The sequence below is a fragment of the Vulpes vulpes genome, chromosome X (genome assembly GCF_048418805.1).
Source record: "Vulpes vulpes isolate BD-2025 chromosome X, VulVul3, whole genome shotgun sequence".
Lineage (NCBI taxonomy): Eukaryota > Metazoa > Chordata > Mammalia > Carnivora > Canidae > Vulpes > Vulpes vulpes.
In genome coordinates this window covers 73,725,141-73,748,820 of record NC_132796.1, presented here as the reverse complement: position 1 = coordinate 73,748,820, position 23,680 = coordinate 73,725,141, and the positions used below count along the sequence as shown (strand labels likewise).

Sequence of the window (23,680 nt, the reverse complement as noted above, 5' to 3'; positions counted from 1 at the left end):
CAGGACCCAGGAGGGCGGGGATGCCCTCGGGCTCCCTGGGACACTAACAGGCACCTGCGCCCCGGGAGAGCGCCCCGAGCTCCCTAAGGGCTGCAGCCCGCACGGCGGGACCCGGAGCAGCTCGGAGGGGCTCGGGCGGCGGCTCCGCGGAGGGGGCTGCGGGGCGAGAATCCGACAGCGCAGGCCCCGGAGCACAGGGCGCCGGGACACAGCCCAGGATCCGGCCTCCCCCACGGACAGGCAGAGGCCGGGTGGGCCCAGGACAGCGAGGACGCTCCTGCCTGGAACTGAGCAGATCAGCGGCCGCGCCCCTGAGCCCCCAGGCCCTGCAGACGGAGAGCCCCGGAGCTATTGCGGGGGCTGACTCCAGGGCTCCAGAGCTGGCCCCGCCACTGTGGCTTCCTCACGGGGCCTCACGGGGTGAACAACCCCCACTGAGCCCTGCACCAGGCAGGGGCAGAGCAGCTCCCCCAAGTGCTAACACCTGAGAATCAGCACAGCAGGCCCCTCCCCCAGAAGACCAGCGAGACGGACAAGTTCCAGGGGAAGTCAAGGGACTTAAAGTATACAGAATCGGAAGATACTCCCCCGTGTTTTTTTGTTTGTTTGTTTTTTTGTTTTTGTTTTTTGTTTTTGTTTTTGTTTTGTTTTGTGCTTTTTTTTCTTTCTTTCTTCTTGATTTCTGATTGCTTCCCCCACCCCACCCCACCCTTTTTTTTCTTTTTTCTCCTTTCTTTCTTTTTCTTTCTTTTTCTTCTCTTTTTCCCCTTTTTTTCTTCTCTTTTTTCTTTTTCTCTTTTCTTTACTTCTCTCTCTTTTTCTCCTTTTCCCAATACAACTTGTTTTTGGCCACTCTGCACTGAGCAAAATGACTAGAAGGAAAACCTCACCTCAACAAAAAAGAATCAGAAACAGCCCACTCTCCCACAGAGTTACAAAATCTGGATTACAATTCAATGTCCGAAAGCCAATTCAGAAGCACTATTTTACAGCTACTGGTGGCTCTAGAAAAAACCAGGACTCAAGAGACTACATGACTGCAGAATTTAGATCCAATCAGACAGAAATTAAAAATCAATTAAATGAGATGCAATCCAAGCTAGAAGTCCTAACGACGAGGCTTAACGAGGTGGAAGAACGAGTGAGTGACATAGAAGACAAGTTGATGGCAAAGAGGGAAACTGAGGAAAAAAGAGACAGGCAATTAAAAGACCATGAGGATAGATTAAGGGAAATAAATGACAGCCTGAGGAAGAAAAACCTACGTTTAATTGGGGTTCCCGAGGGCGCCGAAAGGGCCAGAGTGCCAGAATATGTATTTGAACAAATCCTAGCTGAAAACTTTCCGAATCTGGGAAGGGAAACAGGCATTCAGATCCAGGAAATAGAGAGATCCCCCCCTAAAATCAACAAAAACCATTCAACACCTCGACATTTAATAGTGAAGCTTGCAAATTCCAAAGATAAGGAGAAGATCCTTAAAGCAGCAAGAGAAAAAAAGTCCCTCACTTTTATGGGAGGAATATTAGGGTAACAGCAGACCTCTCCACAGAGACCTGGCAGGCCAGAAAGGGCTGGCAGGATATATTCAGGGTCCTAAATGAGAAGAACATGCAACCAAGAATACTCTATCCAGCAAGGCTCTAATTCAAAATGGAAGGAGAGATAAAGAGCTTCCAAGACAGGCAGGAACTGAAAGAATATGTAACCTCCAAACCAGCTCTGCAAGAAATTTTAAGGGGGACTCTTAAAATTCCCCTTTAAGAAGAAGTTCAGTGGAACAATCCACAAAAACAAGGACTGAATAGATATCATGATGACACTAAACTCATATCTGTCAATAGTAACACTGAACGTGAACGGGCTTAATGACCCCATCAAAAGGCGCAGGGTTTCAGACTGGATAAAAAAGCAGGACCCATCTATTTGCTGTCTACAAGAGACTCATTTTAGACAGAAGGACACTACAGCCTGAAAATAAAAGGTTGGAGAACCATTTATCATTCAAATGGTCCTCAAAAGAAAGCAGGGGTAGCCATCCTCATATCAGATAAACTAAAATTTACCCTGAAGACTATAGTGAGAGATGAAGAGGGACACTATCTCATACTCAAAGGATCTATCCAACAAGAGGACTTAACAATCCTCAATATATATGCCCCGAATGTGGGAGCTGCCAAATATTTAAACCAATTAATAACCAAACTGAAGAAATACTTAGATAATAATACACTTATACTTGGTGACTTCAATCTAGCTCTCTCTATACTAGATAGGTCTTCTAAGCACAACATATCCAAAGAAACGAGAGCTTTAAATGATACACTGGACCAGATGGATTTCACAGATATCTACAGAACTTTACATCCAAACTCAACTGAATACACATTCTTCTCAAGTGCACATGGAACTTTCTCCAGAATAGACCACATACTGGGTCACAAATCGGGTCTGAACCAATACCAAAAGATCGGGATAGTCCCCTGTATATTCTCAGACCATAATGCCTTGAAATTAGAACTTAACCACAACAAGAAGTTTGGAAGGACCACAAACACGTGGAGGTTAAGGACCATCCTGCTAAAAGATGAAAAGGTCAACCAGGAAATTAAGGAAGAATTGAGAAGATTCATGGAAACTAATGAGAATGAAGATACAACCGTTCAAAATCTTTGGGACGCAGCAAAAGCAGTCCTGAGGGGGAAATACATCGCAATACAAGCATCCATTCAAAAACTGGAAAGAACTCAAATTCAAAAGCTCACCTTACACATAAAGGAACTAGAGAAAAAGCAACAAATAGACCCCACCCCCAGCAGAAGAAGACAGTTAATTAAAATTCGAGCAGAACTAAATGATATCGAGACCAAAAGAACTGTGGAACAGATCAACAGAACCAGGAGTTGGTTCTTTGAAAGAATTAATAAGATAGATAAACCATTAGCCAACCTTATTAAAAAGAGGAGAGAGAAGACTCAAATTAATAAAATCATGAATGAGAAAGGAGAGATCACTACCAACACCAAGGAAATACAAACGATTCTAAAAACATATTATGAACAGCTCTACGCCAATAAATTAGGAAATCTAGAAGAAATGGATGCATTCCTGGAAAGCCACAAACTACCAAAACTGGAGCAGGAAGAAATAGAAAACCTGAACAGGCCAATAACCAGGGAGGAAATTGAAGCAGTCATCAAAAACCTCCCGAGACACAAGAGTCCAGGGCCAGATGGCTTCCCAGGGGAATTCTATCAAACGTTTAAAGAAGAAATCATACCTATTCTACTAAAGCTGTTTGGAAAGATAGAAAGAGATGGAGTACTTCCAAATTCGTTCTATGAGGCCAGCATCACCTTAATTCCGAAACCAGACAAAGACCCCACCAAAAAGGAGAATTACAGACCAATATCCCTGATGAACATGGATGCAAAAATTCTCAACAAGATACTAGCCAATAGGATCCAACAACACATTAAGAAAATTATTCACCATGACCAAGTAGGATTTATCTCCGGGACACAAGGCTGGTTCAACACTCGTAAAACCATCAATGTGATTCATCATATCAGCAAGAGAAAAACCAAGAACCATATGATCCTCTCATTAGATGCAGAGAAAGCATTTGACAAAATACAGCATCCATTCCTGATCAAAACCCTTCAGAGTGTTGGGATAGAGGGAACTTTCCTCGACATCTTAAAAGCCATTTATGAAAAGCCCACAGCAAATATCATTCTCAATGGGGAAGCACTGGGAGCCTTTCCCCTAAGATCAGGAACAAGACAGGGATGTCTACTCTCACCACTGCTGTTCAACATAGTTCTGGAAGTCCTTGCCTCAGCAATCAGACAACAAAAAGACATTAAAGGCATTCAAATTGGCAAAGAAGAAGTCAAACTCTCCCTCTTCGCCGATGACATGATACTCTACATAGAAAACCCAAAAGCCTCCACCCCAAGATTGCTAGAACTCATACAGCAATTTGGTAGCGTGGCAGGATACAAAATCAATGCCCAGAAATCAATGGCATTTCTATACACTAACAATGAGACTGAAGAAAGAGAAATTAAGGAGTCAATCCCATTTACAATTGCACCCAAAAGCATAAGATACCTAGGAATAAACCTAACCAAAGAGGTGAAGGATCTATACCCTAAAAACTATAGAACACTTCTGAAAGAAATTGAGGAAGACACAAAGAGATGGAAAAATATTCCATGGTCATGGATTGGCAGAATTAATATTGTGAAAATGTCAATGTTACCCAGGGCAATTTACACGTTTAATGCAATCTCTATCAAAATACCATGGACTTTCTTCAGAGAGTTAGAACAAATTATTTTAAGATTTGTGTGGAATCAGAAAAGACCCCGAATAGCCAGGGGAATTTTATTTTATTTTATTTATTTTTTTAAAATTTTTATTTATTTATGATAGTCACAGAGAGAGAGAGAGAGGCAGAGATACAGGCAGAGGGAGAAGCAGGCTCCATGCACCGGGAGCCTGACGTGGGATTCGATCCCGGGTCTCCAGGATCGCGCCCTGGGCCAAAGGCAGGCGCCAAACCGCTGCGCCACCCAGGGATCCCCGCCAGGGGAATTTTAAAAAAGAAAACCATAGCTGGGGGCATCACAATGCCAGGTTTCAGGTTGTACTACAAAGCTGTGGTCATCAAGACAGTGTGGTACTGGCACAAAAACAGACACATAGATCAATGGAACAGAATAGAGAACCCAGAAGTGGATCCTGAACTTTATGGTCATCTAATATTCGATAAAGGAGGAAAGACTATCCATTGGAAGAAAGACAGTCTCTTCAATAAATGGTGTTGGGAAAATTGGACATCCACATGCAGAAGAATGAAACTGGACCACTCTCTTTCACCATACACAAAGATAAACTCAAAATGGATGAGAGATCTAAATGTGAGACAAGAGTCCATCAAAATCATAGAAGAGAACACAGGCAACACCCTCTTTGAACTTGGCCACAGTAACTTCTTGCAAGATACATCCACAAAGGCAAAAGAAACAAAAGCAAAAATGAACTATTGGGACTTCATCAAGATAAGAAGCTTTTGCACAGCAAAGGATACAGTCAACAAAACTAAAAGACAACCTACAGAATGGGAGAAGATATTTGCAAATGACGTATCAGATAAAGGGCTAGTTTCCAAAATCTATAAAGAACTTATTAAACTCAACACCAAAGAAACAAACAATCCAATCATGAAATGGGCAAAAGACATGAAGAGAAATCTCACAGAGGAAGACATGGACATGGCCAACATGCACATGAGAAAATGCTCTGCATCACTTGCCATCAGGGAAATACAAATCAAAACCACAATGAGATACCACCTCACACCAGTGAGAATGGGGAAAATTAACAAGGCAGGAAACCACAAATGTTGGAGAGGATGTGGAGAAAAGGGAACCCTCTTACACTGTTGGTGGGAATGTGAACTGGTGCAGCCACTCTGGAAAACTGTGTGGAGGTTCCTCAAAGAGTTCAAAATAGACCTGCCCTACGACCCAGCAATTGCACTGTTGGGGATTTACCCCAAAGATTCAGATGCAATGAAACGTTGGGACACCTGCACCCCGATGTTTCTATCAGCAATGGCCACAATAGCCAAACTGTGGCAGGAGCCTCGGTGTCCATTGAAAGATGAATGGATAAAGAAGATGTGGTTTATGTATACAATGGAATATTACTCAGCAATTAGAAACGACAAATACCCACCATTTGCTTCAACGTGGATGGAACTGGAGGGTATTATGCTGAGTGAAATAAGTCAATCGGAGAAGGACAAACAGTGTATGTTCTCATTCATTTGGGGAATATGAATAATAGTGAGAGGGAATATAAAGGAAGGGAAAAGAAATGTTGGGAAATATCAGGAAGGGAGACAGAACATAAAGACTCCTAACTCGGGGAAACGAACTAGGGGTGGTGGAAGGGGAGGTGGGTGGGTGTTGGAGGGGAATGGGTGACGGGCACTGAGGTGGACACTTGACGGGATGGGCACTGGGTATTTTTCTGTATGTTGGTAAATTGAACACCAATAAAAATTAATTAAAAAAAAAAGAAAGACAAGAAGAGACCCAAGAAAATCTTTTCCCTGGACAAAGAACCCGAACAGGGGAAACCTAGCAAGAAAGAAAGTTTTTAGCCAACAACTGCTCTAACACCACATAATGAAGCACAGCTCTACCTCCACCATGCCAACAAAGGCTGAGTGGGGAGCATAGATTCCATGCCCACATGATTGTAACTAGGCACCCATCTCCTCACCCTTGGAGGATATGAAAGAAGACTGCATGTAGAGCAATGACTTTCATTCTAGTGTGGGGGAAATAAGCAGTGGAGACCATGTGGGAGCCTCCTTCTACCCACACTCCTTGATAATGAGGTACCTTCCCTTCTTCTCCAGGCTGGTTCAGTAAGCTGACTGGCATGTTGGAAGTTTCACGAGGAGGAAGCCTACTCCCCTCCACAGTGTCAGGGGAGACCACATGGAAGACAGTAAGGAAGTATCTTCCCCATCTGCCAGAGTGGTGTCAGTGGAGGCCTGGTGGCAAGTGAAACTCTACTTCTACCAAGCAGTAACAAGGCACCCACCTCCCCCATGTTAGTGGAGGCTGAGTGGGGATCCTGGACGTTTATCTTCCTTGTCAACTGACTCTGGTTATGAATGCATGCTTGGAGTTGCAAACATCGATGAAGAGAGGATAGCAATACCTCGTAGCAAATTTGTGGTGAAGACTAAATCTAGCAAACAACATGAATAACCTATCTATAGGCCCTGCTTAACTAAATGCTACATAAATATTAGGTGTCCATACCCCCCAGATCAGATAACTCATGTAGCTCGTTTATCTGCCCCCTTAGATAGGGCCCCTGAACCTGGACACAGGTCAGAATCACCTTGAAATCCTTTTCTTTCTTTCTTTCTTTCTTTCTTTCTTTCTTTCTTTCTTTCTTTCTTTCTTTCTTTCTTTCTTTCTTTTTTTTGAAATCCTTTTCTAAACTCTCACTTGAAACTCTTGTTAGGGGAAATGGGACTTCTGTATCAAAGGCCATTCAAATTATTCAGCTGTAATAACATGGACCTTACAAAAGAGATATGCCCATTTGACATAACACTGTATGTGAGAGTCTATTTCCCCTTTATTCCTCCAACACCAGGTATTACCATCTTGTGTATTTATTGCTAATTTGGTTGCTCATTTCCCCAGACTTGCTCCACTGGAAGGGTGATCACAGGCAGCTAGTGGTAGTGGTCTGAAGAGTGAAAGTGTTTTGATTTTGGTGAAAGGGGATATAGTATTAGGCATATAGTTACTCCAGTAAAATACAGTGATTGCTGGATCTATCTCTCCCTGTGTAGCCCTTCATGGCGGTGGCCAAATTCATATCAGGTGCCTGAAGGAGGCAGATTCTGAGGATCAAGTCATGAGGGCTGCTGAAGCTTCTACTCCAGATTCAAGGGCAGCAGTTCTCAGGAGTCCTTAACACTTCACATCCCTGCTTGCATATAAATCCTGGATGAAGTGAGTTCACAGATCTGAACAAAATATTGTTGTGGAATAGCTTCTGTGAGGTTCACAAACTAGCCTAAAAGTAGAGAAGCTGCTTTGATCTCATCATGGGAGAAGAGGTTTAGAAGGTAGGATTTTATTTGATCAGCAGCTATAGGCTGTGTAGTAGCCCTTGAGGCCCATCATAGAGACACTTTTTTCCCCTGAAAAGCAATGAATCATCCAGTTTAGGAAGGAACTTACTTGGTCTTTAACATACATTTGCAATAAATATACCTAAGTTATTCTTACCATATAAATAATAATCATCAATTCCCAGGTCTTTCAGATGAGTGTGGAAACATGCAGTTGTTAGATACTCCTGGTGATTTGACATTGTAATATAGATTCTTCTCTGGTGCTCATGATTTTTTCCCATTATATAATGAAATTTTTTAAAGAGCCAGATATTTTTCAAGTGTTAAAGTTACCAGCGACTATAAATTATTATTATTATTAAGATTTTATTCACTTATTCCAGAGAGAGGGAGAGCAGGGGTAGAACAGAGGGAGATTGACAGACTCTGCACTGAACATAGAGCCTGATGTGGGGCTCAATTCTAGGACCCCAAGACCAGGACCCCAGCTGAAACCAAAAGTCAGACGCTTAACTGACTGAGCCACCCAGGTGCCCCTAGAACTTAATATTTTTAAAAAAAATTACCGTAGGATTTGCCCTCTTATAATGATACTTAGCTACATTCCCTAAAATAAGCAGTTACTCTTAAATATCATTATGATTATTTTCCCAGAATAGAATATTTTTATTTCCATACTTTATTTTTTTTATTTTTTTTATTTCCATACTTTAAAAGGAAATGGACATCACCTTTCCCTAAATATTTGGATATACTTCATTAGAAGTGATTATTTCCATTTTGGTTATATGTAGCATGGACCAATCTGATAACACATAGTGTGGATCTGCTAATGCTACAAGAACACAATTGTAGGAATCTTTCACTTGATTTATTTAATTGCATAAAATTATGAATATATAAACATGTAAAATTCTTTATTGATATATGGTCGACATACAATACACTGCATATTAGAAGTATGTGCTCTGATAGGTTTTGATATATGTATATTTCTGTGAATCCAATAGTATAGTCAAGATAATGAACATATTCATCACCTTAAAAACATTCTTTGTGCCCCTGGTTAATGTTCCATCTACCTATCTTCAGCCTCTTTCTCTCTACATCACCCTACCCCATTCCCAGGCAACTACTGATCTTCTGTCACTATGGGTTAGTTTTCTTTTCTTATAATTTTATGTGAATCGAATACACAGTGTACATTTTGTGTGTCATGATTCCTGTAAAATAATTATTTTTAGATTTATCCATTTATTGCATATATGAATACTTCCTTCTTTTTTAAATAATTGACTAATATTCCATTATATGAATATACCACAATTTGTTCTATCCATTTACCTGGTCATGGGATTTAGGTTGTTTCCACTTTGAGACTCTTATAAATAAAGCTGCTATGAATATTTGTATATGAGTCTTCATTTGGACATATGTTTTCTTTCTTTTTTGATCCTCTAACGTCATCCTTTTTTTTTAATTGAGTAGTTGATACACAATGTTACATTAATTTCAGATGTACAACATCGTGGCTCGAGAAGTTTACACATTATGCTATACTCATCACAAGTATAGCTACATCTGTCACCATAACACTTTACAAAGCCATCAACTATATTTCCTATGCTATGCCTTTTATTCCCATTTCATAACTGGATGCCTATATCTCCCATTCTCCTCCACCCATTTTGCACATCCTGTAGCCCTCTCCCCTCTGGCAACCATCAGTTTGTTCTTTGAATTCATAGGTCTGATTCTGCTTTTTGTTTATTCATTTGCTTTTTTAGAATCTACATATTAGTGAAATCATATGGTATTTGTCTGTCTTAGTCTGACTTATTTCACTTAGCATAATAACCTCTGGGTCCATCCATGTTGTTGCAAGTAGCACAATAAAATTTGTTCTTTTTCAAAGTTGTTTTTATAATCTAGGTCCTTTGCATTTCAACATGAATTTTATTTTATTTTTTACATTTTTAAAATTTAAATTCAATTTGCCAACATATAATAACGTGAATTTTAGAATCAGCCTCTCAGTTTCTTTCTTTTTTAAAAAAATAATTTATTTTTATTTTATTTATTCATGAGACACACACACACACACACACACACACACAAACACACACACACAGAGGCAGAGCAGGCAGCCCGACACAGGACTTGATCCCCAGATCTCCAGGATCATGCCCTGGACTGAAGGCGGCACTAAATCGCTGAGCCATCTCGGCTGCCAGTCTCTCAGTTTCTTAAAAAACAAAACGTGTCATGTGCTTGTTGGCCATGTCTATGTCTTCCTCTGTGAAATTTCTGTTCATGTCTTTTGCCTATTTCGTGATTGGATTGTTTGTTTCTTTGCTGTTGAGTTGAATAAGTTGTTTATAGATCTTAGATACTAACCCTTTATCTGATATGTCATTTGCAAATATCTTCTCCTATTCTGTAGGTTGTCTTATAGTTTTGTTGACTGTTCCTTTTGCTGTGTAGAAGCTTTTTATGTTGATGAAGTCCCAATAGTTCATTTTTGCTTTTGTTTCCCTTGCCTTCATAGATGTATCTTGCAAGATGTTGCCGTGGCCAAGTTCAAAAAGGGTGTTGCCTGTGTTCTCTAAGATTTTGATGGATTCTTCTCTCACATTTAGATCTTTCATCTCTTGCCATCAAGGAAATACAAATCAAAACCACAATGAGATACCACCTCACACCAGTTACAATGGTGAAAATTAACAAGACAGGAAACAACAAATGTTGGAGAGGATGTGGAGAAAGGGGAACCCTCTTGCACTGTTGGTGGGAATGTGAACTTGTACAGCCACTCTGGAAAACTGTGTGGAGGTTCCTCAAAGAGGTAAAAATAGAACTGCCTTACAACCCAGCAATTGCACTGCTGGTGATTTACCCCAAGAATACAGATGCCGTGAAATGCTGGAACACCTGCACCCCAATGTTTATAGCAGCAATGTCCACAATAGCCAAACTGTGGAAGGAGCCTCGGTGTCCATTGAAAGATGAATGGATAAAGAAGATGTGGTGTATGTATACAATGGAATATTACTCAGCCATTAGAGACGATAAATACTCACCATTTGCTTCGGCATGGATGGAACTGGAGGATATTTTTATTTTTTAAAGATTTTATTTATTTATTCACGAGAGACACACACAGGGAGAGAGAGAGAGGCGCAGAGACACAGGCAGAGAGAGAAGCAGGCTCCATGCAGGGAGCCCGATATGGGACTCGATCCCGGGTCTCTTGGACCATGCCATGGGCCAAAGGCAGCGCTAAACTGCTGAGCCACCCGGAACTGAAGGGTATTATGCTGAGTGAAATAAGTCAATTGGAGAAGGATAAACACTATATGGTCTCATTCATTTAGGGAATATAAAAAACAGTGAAAGGGAATAAAGGGGAAAGAAGAGAAAATGAGTAGGAAATATCAGTGAGGGTGACAGAACATGAGAGACTCCTAACTCTGGGAAATGACCAAAGGGTAGTAGAAAGGGAGGTGGGCGGGGGGTTGGGGTGACTGGGCGACGGGCACTGAGGGGGGCACTTGATGGGATGAGCACTGGGTGATATGGTATATGTTGGCAAATTGAACTCAAATTAAAAAAATAATTTAAAAAGTGTGCTATGATTTTTATTAGGATTACACTGAATCTGTAGATCAGTTTGAGGAGAACAGGCATCTTAACAATACTAGCGTTCTGAGACTTGAAGATGGTATGTCCCTCCATTTAGTTAGATCTTTAATTTCTATCAGCATGTTTTATAGTGTTCAGTGTATCTACCTTACATACATGTGGAGAGATTACTCCTAAATATTTTATACTTTTAAACATTTTGGTGCTATCATGAATGACAGTATTTTTTAATTGCAATTTACACATATATCTTCAGTAAACTGTCAGCAGGCAGAATGTTAAAAAATAGCCATTGACTCTTTCTTGGTTGAACGTTCAGGCTACTTACTCTATAATGGAAAAGGTACTTGATACTTACCATGCATTTGTTTAAAAGTCGATATCAGCTTTTAGAGGTTATTGGCAGTGTATTGAAACTAGGGAAAAATGTCCCAGAGACAAGTTTACAGTTCATCTAAAAAAATCCATCAATAAAATAGTTTAGTAGTTTTCAAGTTATATGTGTGTTTAGAACTGAATCCATTGGATTGTAGTGTTTTTCTTTTTTACTCCCCAGCTATTCCACTATAATGAGTTCCTGGGATCTTGAGTGGGGATAGAAGAGGGAGAAACACATATGAATGTGGGTATGTATGCATGTATGTATATATAGCTAAAGCTGCCAGGAATATATTTTCAGGAATACTTGAAATTAATTATTGTTTGTTATGTCAGTACTGTTCAGTTCCTAGCACATGCTAGAAACCAAATCAGGGTGTTGGCTGTTTGTTCTTTCTTAGCTTTCCTTGGCCAGTATGTTTACCTTGGTGACTTGCTGTGGGATTTGGTGCAGACTGATGCACTCAGATATGTTGCCTAAATCATTTGCTTCTATGATAGTTATGTATGTCTTTGGAGAAATGTCTATTCATGTCTTCTGCTCATTTTTTAATTGGATTATTTGTTTTTTGGGCCTTGAGTTTTATATGTTCTTTACATATTTTAGACACTATAAAACATTTGGATACTAATAACATTATATACTTAGGACACTTTATCAGAGATATCATTTGCAAATATCTTCTACCATTCCATTGGTTGCCTTTGAGTTTTGTTGATTGTTTCCTTCACTGTGCAAAAGCTTTTTATTTTGATGCAGTCCTAATAGTTTATTTTTTACTTTTGTTTCCCTTGCCTCTGGAGATCAGGACGGAAGTTGCTACAGCTGATGTCAGAGAGGTTTGTTTCTGTCTGTCTTCTCTTCTAGGATTTTTATGGTTTCAGGTTTTCATCTAGGTCCTTAATCCACTTCAAATTTATTTTTGTGTATGGTGTAAGAAAGTGGTCCAGTTTCAATTTTTTGGATATTGCTGTCCAGTTTTCCCAACACCATTTGTTGAAGAGACTGTCTTTTTCCCATTGGATATTCTTTCTTGCTTTATTGAAGATTGATTGACCATGTAATTGTGTTTTTTTTCCTGAATCTTCTATTCTATTCCTTTGATCTATGTATCTATTTTTGTGCTAGTGCCATACTGTTGTTTCTTTTTTTTTTTAAAGTAGGCTCCATGCCCAACATGGGGCTTGAACTCATGACCCTGATATCAAGAATCCCACACTCTACTAAGAGCCAACTATGTGCTCACCAGTACCATGCTGTTTTGATTAGTATAGCTTTGTAATATAGTTTGAGGTCTGGCATTGTGATGATTTGCTTTTCTTTTTTTTTTAAATAAATTTATTTTTTATTGGTGTTCAATTTGCCAACATATAGAATAACACCCAGTGCTCATCCCGTCAAGTGCCCCCCTCAGTGCCCGTCACCCAGTCACCCCCACCCCCCGCCCACTTCCCCGTCCACCACCCCTAGTTCGTTTCCCAGAGTTAGGAGTCTTTCATGTTCTGTCTCCCTTTCTGATATTTCCCACTTATTTTTTCTCCTTTCCCCTTTATTCCCTTTCACTATTTTTTATATTCCCCAAATGAATGAGACCATATAATGTTTGTCTTTTCTTTTTCAAGATTGATTTGGCTATTTGGGATCTTTTGTGTTTCAATACAAATTTTAAGATTATTTGTTCTAGTTTTGTGAAAAATGCTATTGGACTTTTGATAGGGATTGCATGAAATGTGTACATTACTTGGGGTAATATAAACATATTAACAATGTTTGATTTTGCAGTCCATGAGCATAAAATGTTTTTCCATTTCTTTCTGTCTTCTTCAATTTTTTTTTTCATCAGTGCTTTATAGTTTTCAAAGTACAGATCCTTTACCTATTTGGTAGGTTTATTTCTAGGTATCTTATTATTTTTGGGTGCAATTGTAGATGGTATTGTTTTCTTAAATACTCTTTCGACTGCTTTGTTTTTGGTGTATAAAAATGGAATGGATTTCTGTACATTGATGTTGTATCCTGTGACTTTACTGCATTCATTTATCAGTTCTAGCAGTTTTTTGGTGGAGTCTTTATAGTTTTCTATCTATAGTATCATTTTGTCTGCAAGTAGTGAAAGTTTTACTTCTTCTTACCAATTTGGATGCCTTCCAATTTGGATGCCTTTTATTTCTTTTTATTGTCTGATTGCTGTGGCTAGGACTTCCAGTACTACGTTAAATACCAGTGGTGCTAGTAGACATCCTTGTATTGTTCCTGACCTTAGGGGGAAAGCTCTAAATTTTTCTCCATTAAATATGATGTTAGCTTTGGGTTTTTCTTTGGTGGCCTTTATTATGTTGAGATGTGTTCCCTCTCAACCAACTTTTGCAGTATCCCAAAGATTTTGAATGGTTGTATCTTCATTTTCATTAGTTTCCATGAATCTTTAATTCTTCCCTAATTTCCTGGTTGACTCTTTCATCTTTTAGCAGGATGGTCCTTGACCTCCACGTGTTTGAAATCCTTCCAAGCTTCTTCCTGTGATTTAGTTCTAATTTCAAAGCATTATGGTCTGAAAATATGCAGGGGATGATCCCAATCTTTTGGTATTGGTTAAGACCTGATTTGTGACCCAGTATGTGGTCTATTCTGGAGAAAGTTCCATGTGCACTTGAGAAGAATGTGTATTTAGTTGCATTTGGATGTAAAGCTCTGTAAATATCAGTGAAATCCATCTGGTCCAGTGTGTCATTTAAAGCTCTTGTTTCTTTGGAGATGTTGTGCTTAGAAGATCTGTCAACTGTAGAAAGTGCTACATTCAAGTGAACAAGTATCAGTGTATTATTATCTAAGTATGTCTTAACTTTGGTTATTAATTGATTGATATACTTGGCAGCTCACACATTCGGGGAATAAATATTCATGATTGTTAGGTCCTCTTGATGGATAGATCCTTTAAGTATGATACAGTGTCCCTCTTCATCTCTTACTACAGTCTTTGGGATAAACTTTAGTTTATCTGATATAAGGATGGCTACCCCTGCTTTCTTTTGAGGACCATTTGAATGGTAAATGGTTCAACAACCTTTTATTTTCATGTTGTAGGTGTCCTTATGTCTAAAATGAGTCTCTTGTAGACAGCAAATAGATGGGTCATGCTTTTTTATCCAGTCTGAAATCCTGCATTTTTGATGGGATCATTAATCCCTTCACATTCAGCGTTACTATTGAAAGAAAAGAATTTAGTGTCATCATACCTGTTCAGTCCCTGTTTTCCTGGATTGTTTCCTTGGACTTCCTCTTTCTTTTACAGAGTCCCCCTGAATATTTCTTGCAGAGCTGGTTTGGTGGTCACATATTTTTTCAGTTTCTGCCTATCTTGGAAGCTCTTTATGTCTCCTTCTCTTCTGAATGAGAGTCTTGATGGATAAAGTATTCTTGGCTGCAGGTTCTTCTCATTTAGGACCCTGAATATATCCTTCCAGCCCTTTCTGGCCTGCCAGGTCTCTGTGGAGAGGTCTGCTATTAACCTAATACTTCTCCCCATAAACCTTAGGGATCTCTTGTCTCTTGCTTCTTTAAGGATTTTCTCTTTATCTTTGGAATTTGCAAGTTTCACTATTAAATGTCGAGGTGTTGAGCGGTTTTTATTGATTTTAGGGGGGTATCTTTTTATCTCCTAGATCTGAATGCCTGTTTCCCTTCCGAAGTTAGCGAAGTTCTCAGCTATGTTTTGTTCAAATACACTTTCTGGTCCTCTCTTTCGGCACCCTCTGGAACCCAAATTAAACGTAGATTTTTTCCTTCTGAGGCTGTCATTTATTTCCCTTAACCTATCCTCATGATCTTTTAATTGTGTTTCTCTTTTTTTCTCAGCTTCCTTCCTTGCCATCAACTTGTCTTCTATGTCACTCACTCATTCTTCTACCTTGTTAACCCTTGTCATTAGGACCTCCAGTGTGGATTGCATCTCATTTAATTGATTTTTAATTTCTGCCTGATTAGATCTAAATTCTCAGTCATGAAGTCTCTAGAATCCTTTATGCTTTTTTTCTAGAGCCACCAGTAGCTTTATAATTGTGCTTCTGACATTGAATTGTATTCCAAATTCTGTAGCTCTGTGGGAGAGAGTACTATTTCTGATTCCTTCTTTTGTGGTGAGTTTTTCCTTGTAGTCATTTTGCTCAGTACAGAGTGGCCAAAAACAAGTTGTACTGGAAAAAGGAGAAAAAGAGAGAAAAAAAGCGGGGGGAGGGGGGGAAGAAACAAAACAAAAAACAAGAGGGGAGTATCCTCTGATTCTATATACTATAAATCCCTCAACTTCCCCTGGAACTTTCCAGCGCTACTTGGTCAATAACTTGCTTTTCCCCTGTCCTTCCAGCTGGTGTTCTGGGGGAGGGGCCTGCTGTGCTGATTATCAGGTGTGTGCACCTGGGGGAGCTGCCCAGCCCCCTGCCAGGTGCAGAGCTCAGTGGGAGATGTTTATCCTGTGAGGCCCTGCTTAGTCCCAGGTACAAGATGACACGAGGAGGAACAACAGGGGGCCTGTTGCATTGATTCTTATGTGTCTTTGCCCCAGTGGAATTGCAGCACCCTTGCCAGGGATCAAACTAAGTAAACTAATCCAGATTGTTAATGTGGCTTTTGTTCCCTGAAGACTTTCTGTGCTGCTTTAGGGGATGAGAATGAAAATGGCAGCATCTCAATGTCCAGCTCTGGAGCTGGAGCTGAAAGTTCAAGGTGCACTCCTCAGTGCACCCTCAGGGAAAAGCAGTCAGTCAATCACTCCTGTTTCCCTGGTCTTGGTCCACACTCTGTGTTCATCCAGCCTGTGACTGAGCATTTCTGTCCCAGGCATTTCGAGTCCCCAAACCCTGCAGACTCCTGCTGCCTGCCCCTGCCTGCCATTGCTCCTGGGAGAGGAAGGGTGGTCCCACTGGTTTTGCTGCTTGCTGGGCCCCTGCTCAGAGAGCAGTAGTAATGACTGAACCTAGTTAATGGTTTATGGCAACCCTGAGCTGGGAGCCCTCTCCTGGGCTTGCTGATGGCAGCCAGTGGGCTTCCCCACTCCTGATGTCTGAGAAATCTGTCACACTCAGGCACCCTCGGTCTTCCTGTGGCCCCAAGGATCCTGAGACCAGGCTGTCCTGTCTAGGATTCCACCCCCGCTTCACCTCCTTAGCACCTTTCAGGCAAGGAAGTCTTACAGGAGCCGACTTCTAAAAGTTTCAATTTTGCACTCTGTTGCAATATCACTTTCCAGTAGCTGGCTGATGGAGGCTCCATCCCCCTATAGTTTATCTTCCTTTGTATTGCGCCAGAATCACTTGTCCGTACCTCCTACCTTGCAGAAAGTGGTCGCTTTTCTATTTGTAGAGTTGCAGCTATTCTTTTCTTAGATCTCTGGTTGAGTTCACAGGTGTTAAGTGTGATTTAATAGATATATAGCTGAATTGCTGGGACCAGACAAATCTTAGGTCTTCTACCCCTCCACCCTCTTGGACTCTCTCCTGAGAGTGCAACTCTTGATCTCAGGGTTGTAAGTTTGAGCCCCACATTGGGTGTAGAGGTTATTTAAAAATAAAGTCTTAAAAAATAACCACTTATAGGGAAGGGCTTACTGTTGCCATTTTGTTAATTGTTTTCTGTGTGTCTTACATTTATTATGTCCCTCTTTTCCTCTCTTCCAGGCTTTATTTTTGTTTTATTGTTTTTTTTTATTGTGATATGCTTTCTTTTGTCCTTTTTTTTTAAAGATTTTATTTATTTATTTATGAGAGACAGACAGACAGAGAGAGAGAGAGAGAGAGAGAGAGGCAGAGACACAGGCAGAAGGAGAAGCAGGCTCCATGCAGGGAGCCCAATGTGGGACTCGATCCCAGGACTCCAGGATCATGCCCTGGGCTGAAGGCAGGCACTAAACAACTAAGTCACCCAGGGATACCCCTCTGTTGTCCTTTTGTGTATGTTCTGTAAGTATTTTCTTTGTGTTCACTATGGAGATTATTTACAACACCTTACAGTTATAACAGTCTATTTTAAACTGGTAAAAACTTGACCTCAATTGCAGATAACAACTCTGCTCCTTTACATCACCCCCTTTGTTAATGGTGTTACAAATGACATCATTTTATATTTTGTATCCATTAATTCAGTTTCAAAGTTACAATTATTTTTTTGCTCTTATCTTTTAAATACTATGCTAGAATTAAACGAGATTTTGCAATACTGTAACAATATTACAGGATTTTGTATTTGTATACCTACCTTTACAGGGAGCTTTATCTTTTCATATGTATTTGTATTGCTGTCTTTTAGACTTTTAGAATTTCTTGTAGGTCTAGTTGTGATAGACTCTCTCAGCTTTTGTTTATCTCTAAAGTCTTTATTTCTTCTTCATTTTTAAAGGAAAGTTTTGCCACATATAGTATTCTTGGTTTTATTCATTTTTTTCCCTTTCAACATTTGAATATATCCTTCCACTCCCTTCTGGCTTATAATGTTTCTTCTGAGAACTCCACTGATAGTCTTTTGAGGGCTCCCTTGTAGATGATGATTGACTTTCCCTTGCTGCTTTCCAGATTTTTTTGTTTTGACTTTTGACAATTTGATTATAATGCCTTTTTGCATTCATCCTAGTTGAAGTCTTTTGAGCTTCTTGAATTTGGATGTCCATTTGTTGGACAGATTTGAGAAAATTTAAGCCATTGTTTATTCAAATTAACTGCCCATTTCTCTCCTTCTCTCCTTAATGGAATCCCATACTATATATATATGTATATATGTATATATATATATATACACACACACACATATATATACACACACATACACACATATATACATATATTTATATATAAATATGCATTTATATATTATATTTATATTGTAAATATTTATATATATTTATATATAAATATATATGTTATATATTTGGCTTCTTGTTGGTATTCCATAAATCCTTTAGGCTTTCTTCACTTTTATTCATTCTTTTTTCCTTTTGTTTCTCTGACTTGGTGATTTTAAATGACCTATTTTTGAGTTTGCTGATTCATTCTTCTGCATGATCAAATCTTTTCTTGGACTCTTTTAATGAATTTTTCAATTCAATTAAATGTGTTTTTCAGCTGTAGAATTTGTTTGGTTCTTTTGTGTAGTTTCTATCTCTGTGTTGATACTCTCATTTTGATCATGTTTCTTTTTCTGATTTTATTTAGTTGTCTGTTTTCTCTTGTAACTCATTGAATTTCCTTAAGATGAGTATTTTGAATTTATGTATTTATGATTGGTTTCCAAGATTTATTTTGTTCCTTTGGGTTATATTTCTCTGTTTCTCTGTATGCCTTGTTACTTGTTGGGATTTATACATTTGAAAAAGCAGCCTCCTTTCCCAGTCTTTATGGACTGGTTTTGTACAGAGGATGACCTTTACTAGTTAGCCTGGCTAGAGATAGTGGGGGACCTCCCAAATCTTTTTAGGGGATGCATGTTTTCTGGGCTTGTTCATGTAATTTCCCAATCAGAGTGATTTGTTGGCTTTTCCCCCTGAGCTCTGAAGATCTTGTTCCTTCTGTTTTGTGATACTGCAGGTTTTCTGATTCTTCAATAGGCTACAGAGCTCTCATTTGCTCTCATTGGCCCTGTCAGCATTTTGGGTCAGGTAAGAGAGAAATAAATCCATTGGGAAGCCCCTAAAAAGCCAGAACCTTGGATATACGTATCACTCTTCTTTTGCTCTTAAAGGAAAAACTGCAAATTGGTTATTTTCCCCATTTACTCTGAGCTGTACTAGGCTTGGATAAGGGGCTAATGTGGGTGAAGTGCAGTGAATTTTCTTACCTATATTAATGTAGCTCTGCGTGGTTTTGTGCTTGCTAGGGTATGACAACTTTTTAACTGGTTTCTACCATTCTCATTAAGGTCTTTTGGACTGTATATTGTTACATTATTGTCTCTGTGGAGAAACAAAGTCTGGGGCTTTGTATTCTGTTATCTTTCTCCAGGAGAAATCCCTCATGCTTTTTTATTTTAATTTTTATGTAGTTTTAATTTTAATTCCAGTTAGTTAACATATAGTGTTATATTAGTTTCAGTTGTACGGTATAGTGATTCAACAATTCCACATATCACCCACTACTCATCATGACAAGTGCCCTCCTTAATCCCTATCACCTATTTCACCCACCCACCCCCATCTCCCTTCTTGTAACCATCAATTTGTTCTCTATAGTTAAGAGTCTGTTTCTTTTTTTTTCCTCTCTTTCTTTTTTCCTTTGTTCATTTGTTTTGTTTCTTAAATTCCACATATGAATGAAATATTCCTCTAACTTATTTTGCTTACTGTAATACTCTAGCACCATCCATGTCATTGCAAATGGCAAGATTTCATTCTTTTAAAAAATATTTATTTATTTTAGAGAGCATGGATGGGAGAAGGAGAGAGAGAGAAATCTGAACCAGACTCTGTTGAATGTGAACCTGATAAAAGAGTTTTGTCTCATGACCACAAGATTACAACCTGAACTGAAACGAAGTGTCAGATACTTAAATGACTGTGCCAACCTGGCTCCCCAAGATTTCATTCTTTTTTATAGCTGAGTAATATTCATATATATATATATGATATATATATATCACATCTTTCCCTCATGTTTTTTATACTTGCATAGTATTCTAGGATGTAGATGTACTATAGATTATTCAACTAGTACCCTATTAATAGACATTTGTCTTGTTTCTTGTCTTCTACTATTATGATTGTTTTGCTACTAATGGCCTTGTACTTATGCTTTTTTTTTGGTCTTTTTTTGCATTGTATATTTGGGATAGAGTCTTAGAAGAGAAATTGCTCATTCCAAGAGTAAATATTCTAGTAATTTTACTGGATAGTATCAAATCCCCTTAATATGAATTATAATATTTTACATGGCTGTTAGCCTTTATTTCTTCAAATATTTTTCATCTGTACATCATTTCTCCTTTCTAAGATAATCATGTCACTAATTTCAGATTTTTGATATAGTCCCACAGGTCCCTGAGTCGTCATTGTCTTTTTTTAAAGTCTATTTTCTCTCCATGGCTCAAATCGGGTACTTTCTGCTCTATTTTAAAGTTCATTGATTCTTTTCTTTTAATTTTTGAAAAAAATATTTTTAACATTTATTTGACAGAGAGAGAGAGAGCACAAGTAGGCAGCATGGCAGGGAGATGGAGAAGCAGGCTCCAAGGAGCCTGATGCGGGGGGGGGGGGGGGGGTTGATCCCAGGACCGTGGGATCATGACCTGAGCCAAGGGCAGATGCTTAACTGACTGAGCCACCCAGGTGACCCTGATTCTTTTCTTTTTCTTCTCCATTCAGTTGTTGGAGTCCATCTGCTGAGTTTTTAAAAAGATTTTATTTATTTATTTATTTGACAGAAAGAGAGCACAAGCAAGGGGAGCAGCAGAGGGAGAAGCAGTCTCCTGCTGAGCAGGGAACCCAATATGGGGCTTGATCCCAGGATCCCAGGATCATGACCTGAGCTGAAGGCAGATGCTTCACTGACTGAGCCACCACAGTGCCCCCATATACTGCGTTTTAACATTTTCATTTATTGTGTATTTCAGGGCTAAAATATTGATACTGTTCTTTTATATATCTTCTTTTTCTTTCCTGAGAACTTCTGTTCCTTACTTTATTTCAAGTATAATTGTAATTACTCTTTGAAGCATTTTTAGAATGACTACTTTAAAATCTTTGTCAGATAATTCCAACATCTGTGGCATCTTGTTATTTTTATATGTTGACTGTCATTTCTCATTCAAGTTGAGCTTTTAATGGTTTTTGAAGTGTTGAGATACTTTTTATTTTCTTTATGTGTTATTTAGGATTTGGTACCATTTCTTGTAGGTTGAGATACCTGGGGATGATGGGAATGAGGAAGCAGATAATCTTTTCTTTACTTGTTACTTGATCTTCTCATCAAATTTTTATTTGATCTTTACTATCCAATCTTTTTTATTGTCTATTTTGACAGTGGAATTGCAACCCTCATTGATCTCCTGAAAGGAAACAGTACAGAATAACAGAGTATGAAGATGGTTCTACTATACAACCGACTGGGAATAGGAGACCTGCATCCAAAATATCAGATAAATTCTTGCCTACAGGATCGTGGGTAGTCACTTTCTCTGCTGGCCTCAGCCCTGACACAGAAAAAGATTATATATCCAAATGGATAGGGACATGGGCTTTGTAGAGTATGATGTAAGCTTGAGCATGTTTAACTGATGGTTTCATGATCTTTATAAAGCAAAATATGAGTTTTCAGGTATATGAAAGCCACATGTGATATATATACATTATATATGTATGCATAGAGAATATAATGGGAGGAAATGAACAAATGTTACAATATGTTTTTTTAGAGAGGGAAGGGGAGAGAGAGATGGTGGGGAGAGAGGCAGAGAGAGAATCTTAAGCAGGTTTCACAACTCCAGCATGGAGCCTGATGTAGGGCTCAGTCTCACAATGCTGAGATCATGACCTGAGCCAAAATCATGAGTCAGACACTTAACTGACCAAGCCACCCAGGTTCTCCCTGACAATATTTTTTATATAATGGGTGGTTGGTTTTCTCACTAATTATGTATATATCACTGGAAATTATTGCTTTCCAAAATTTTCAAATTAGTATGGATCATTGCTTACAGAATATATAAACTCAACAAACAGTAATTGTTACGGTATTTCACACATACAAAGAGAGAAATTATATAATGGAGTTCAATATACTCATATTAAGAAATAAAACATTACATATCTCATTCAAATTCTTTTCTGATTTAATTAGCCTCCTTCTTACCCAGGGGTAACCACTAATAAAACATTGAGTTTTTCATTCTTAATACATTTCTCTATAGTTTTATTACATATGTATATATTTTCTATAAAAATATGGTATTATTTTGGTGCATATGTTTATCCATAGATGCCTGGCTGTGTCATGGAAAGTAAAAAGGAAGAAAAATGAGAAAAACAAGTCCACACTTACTTTTTAACAGTGTGACCTGCCGTATAAGCCTCCTTGTTATCTGTATTCTCTTTCTGAGCTTCTAAAATAGACACACCCATTTTCTCATTTTTTTATGTTATAAGGAGCATGAACAGATTTTGGACATACTATTTTCAGTCACTTTTTTTTGTGTGTTATGTTCAAAGTCTTAGAGTTTGTTAGTTGCCAACTACTGTGAAGCAATACCTGAATGTATCATAAATGCAAATCATCTTCCCATTTATCCAGGCCCAATTTTCTGGCTTTTATTCAATGCTTATACTCATCTAGGCCTGTACATCCAGAATCTAATCTGAGCCACTTTGAAGAAAGAAGACAATGATCATAGGGAGTTTTTTTTTTTCCCTGTGTACAAACTAATGACCAAATTGCTAGGTTGGTTTAGGGATGTATCCCATTTTGAACTTGAGCTGATTTCTATTACAAGTGCTGGACAACTGTATATTTTCCTTTCCTTTTACTATTTAAATGCTTGGCTAACTGGGAGGTTAAACCCATGAGTCTGCTTTCCACTCAGGGGGCGTTATTTGGGAGAGAACAGAAGCATGTTGTGAAAATACTTTTGTCTCCTGACTTTTGCTAAATCCTGGAAAGTAGAAACATTGTGTGTGTAGAACATAAGGTTTATATCAACAACATGCTTGCCCTTCCCCTAGGTATCGGTAATTTTCCCAAAGACACCCAATTGGGACTGTCACATGGTAGATTACTTAATTAGTTCTATTACCTAATTCCTTTGGCTTAGTGATATTACCCATTCTTATCCTGAACCATTTTCTTATGGGAAGGGCTAAAGATATATATTTCTTTTACTTCCAAAATCAAGACTTAAAAAAAGATTTATTTATTTGAGAGAGAGTGTGGGTGGAGGGCTGGGTAGAGGGGAGGGCAGAGGGGAAGGAGAGAGAGCAGATTCCTTGCTGAGCGTGGAGCCTGACC

General features: G+C 38.9%; 2 long non-coding RNA genes across 2 annotated transcripts in view; both read left to right on the top strand.

Moving 5' to 3' along the window:
* The window catches only part of LOC140596224 (uncharacterized), a 91,116-nt gene extending 79,951 nt beyond the window's left edge, over positions 1-11,165 (top strand). The window contains exons 6-7 of the long non-coding RNA XR_011998260.1: positions 7,397-7,559; positions 10,233-11,165. This is a non-coding gene — a long non-coding RNA (uncharacterized lncRNA). The remainder of the gene's footprint in view (positions 1-7,396; positions 7,560-10,232) is intronic.
* Positions 11,166-11,499: 334 nt separating this feature from the next.
* Positions 11,500-22,499, top strand: LOC140596297 (uncharacterized). Its single transcript, XR_011998334.1, has 2 exons — positions 11,500-11,952; positions 21,704-22,499. It is a non-coding gene; the product is annotated as an uncharacterized lncRNA (long non-coding RNA).
* Positions 22,500-23,680: the final 1,181 nt, after the last annotated feature.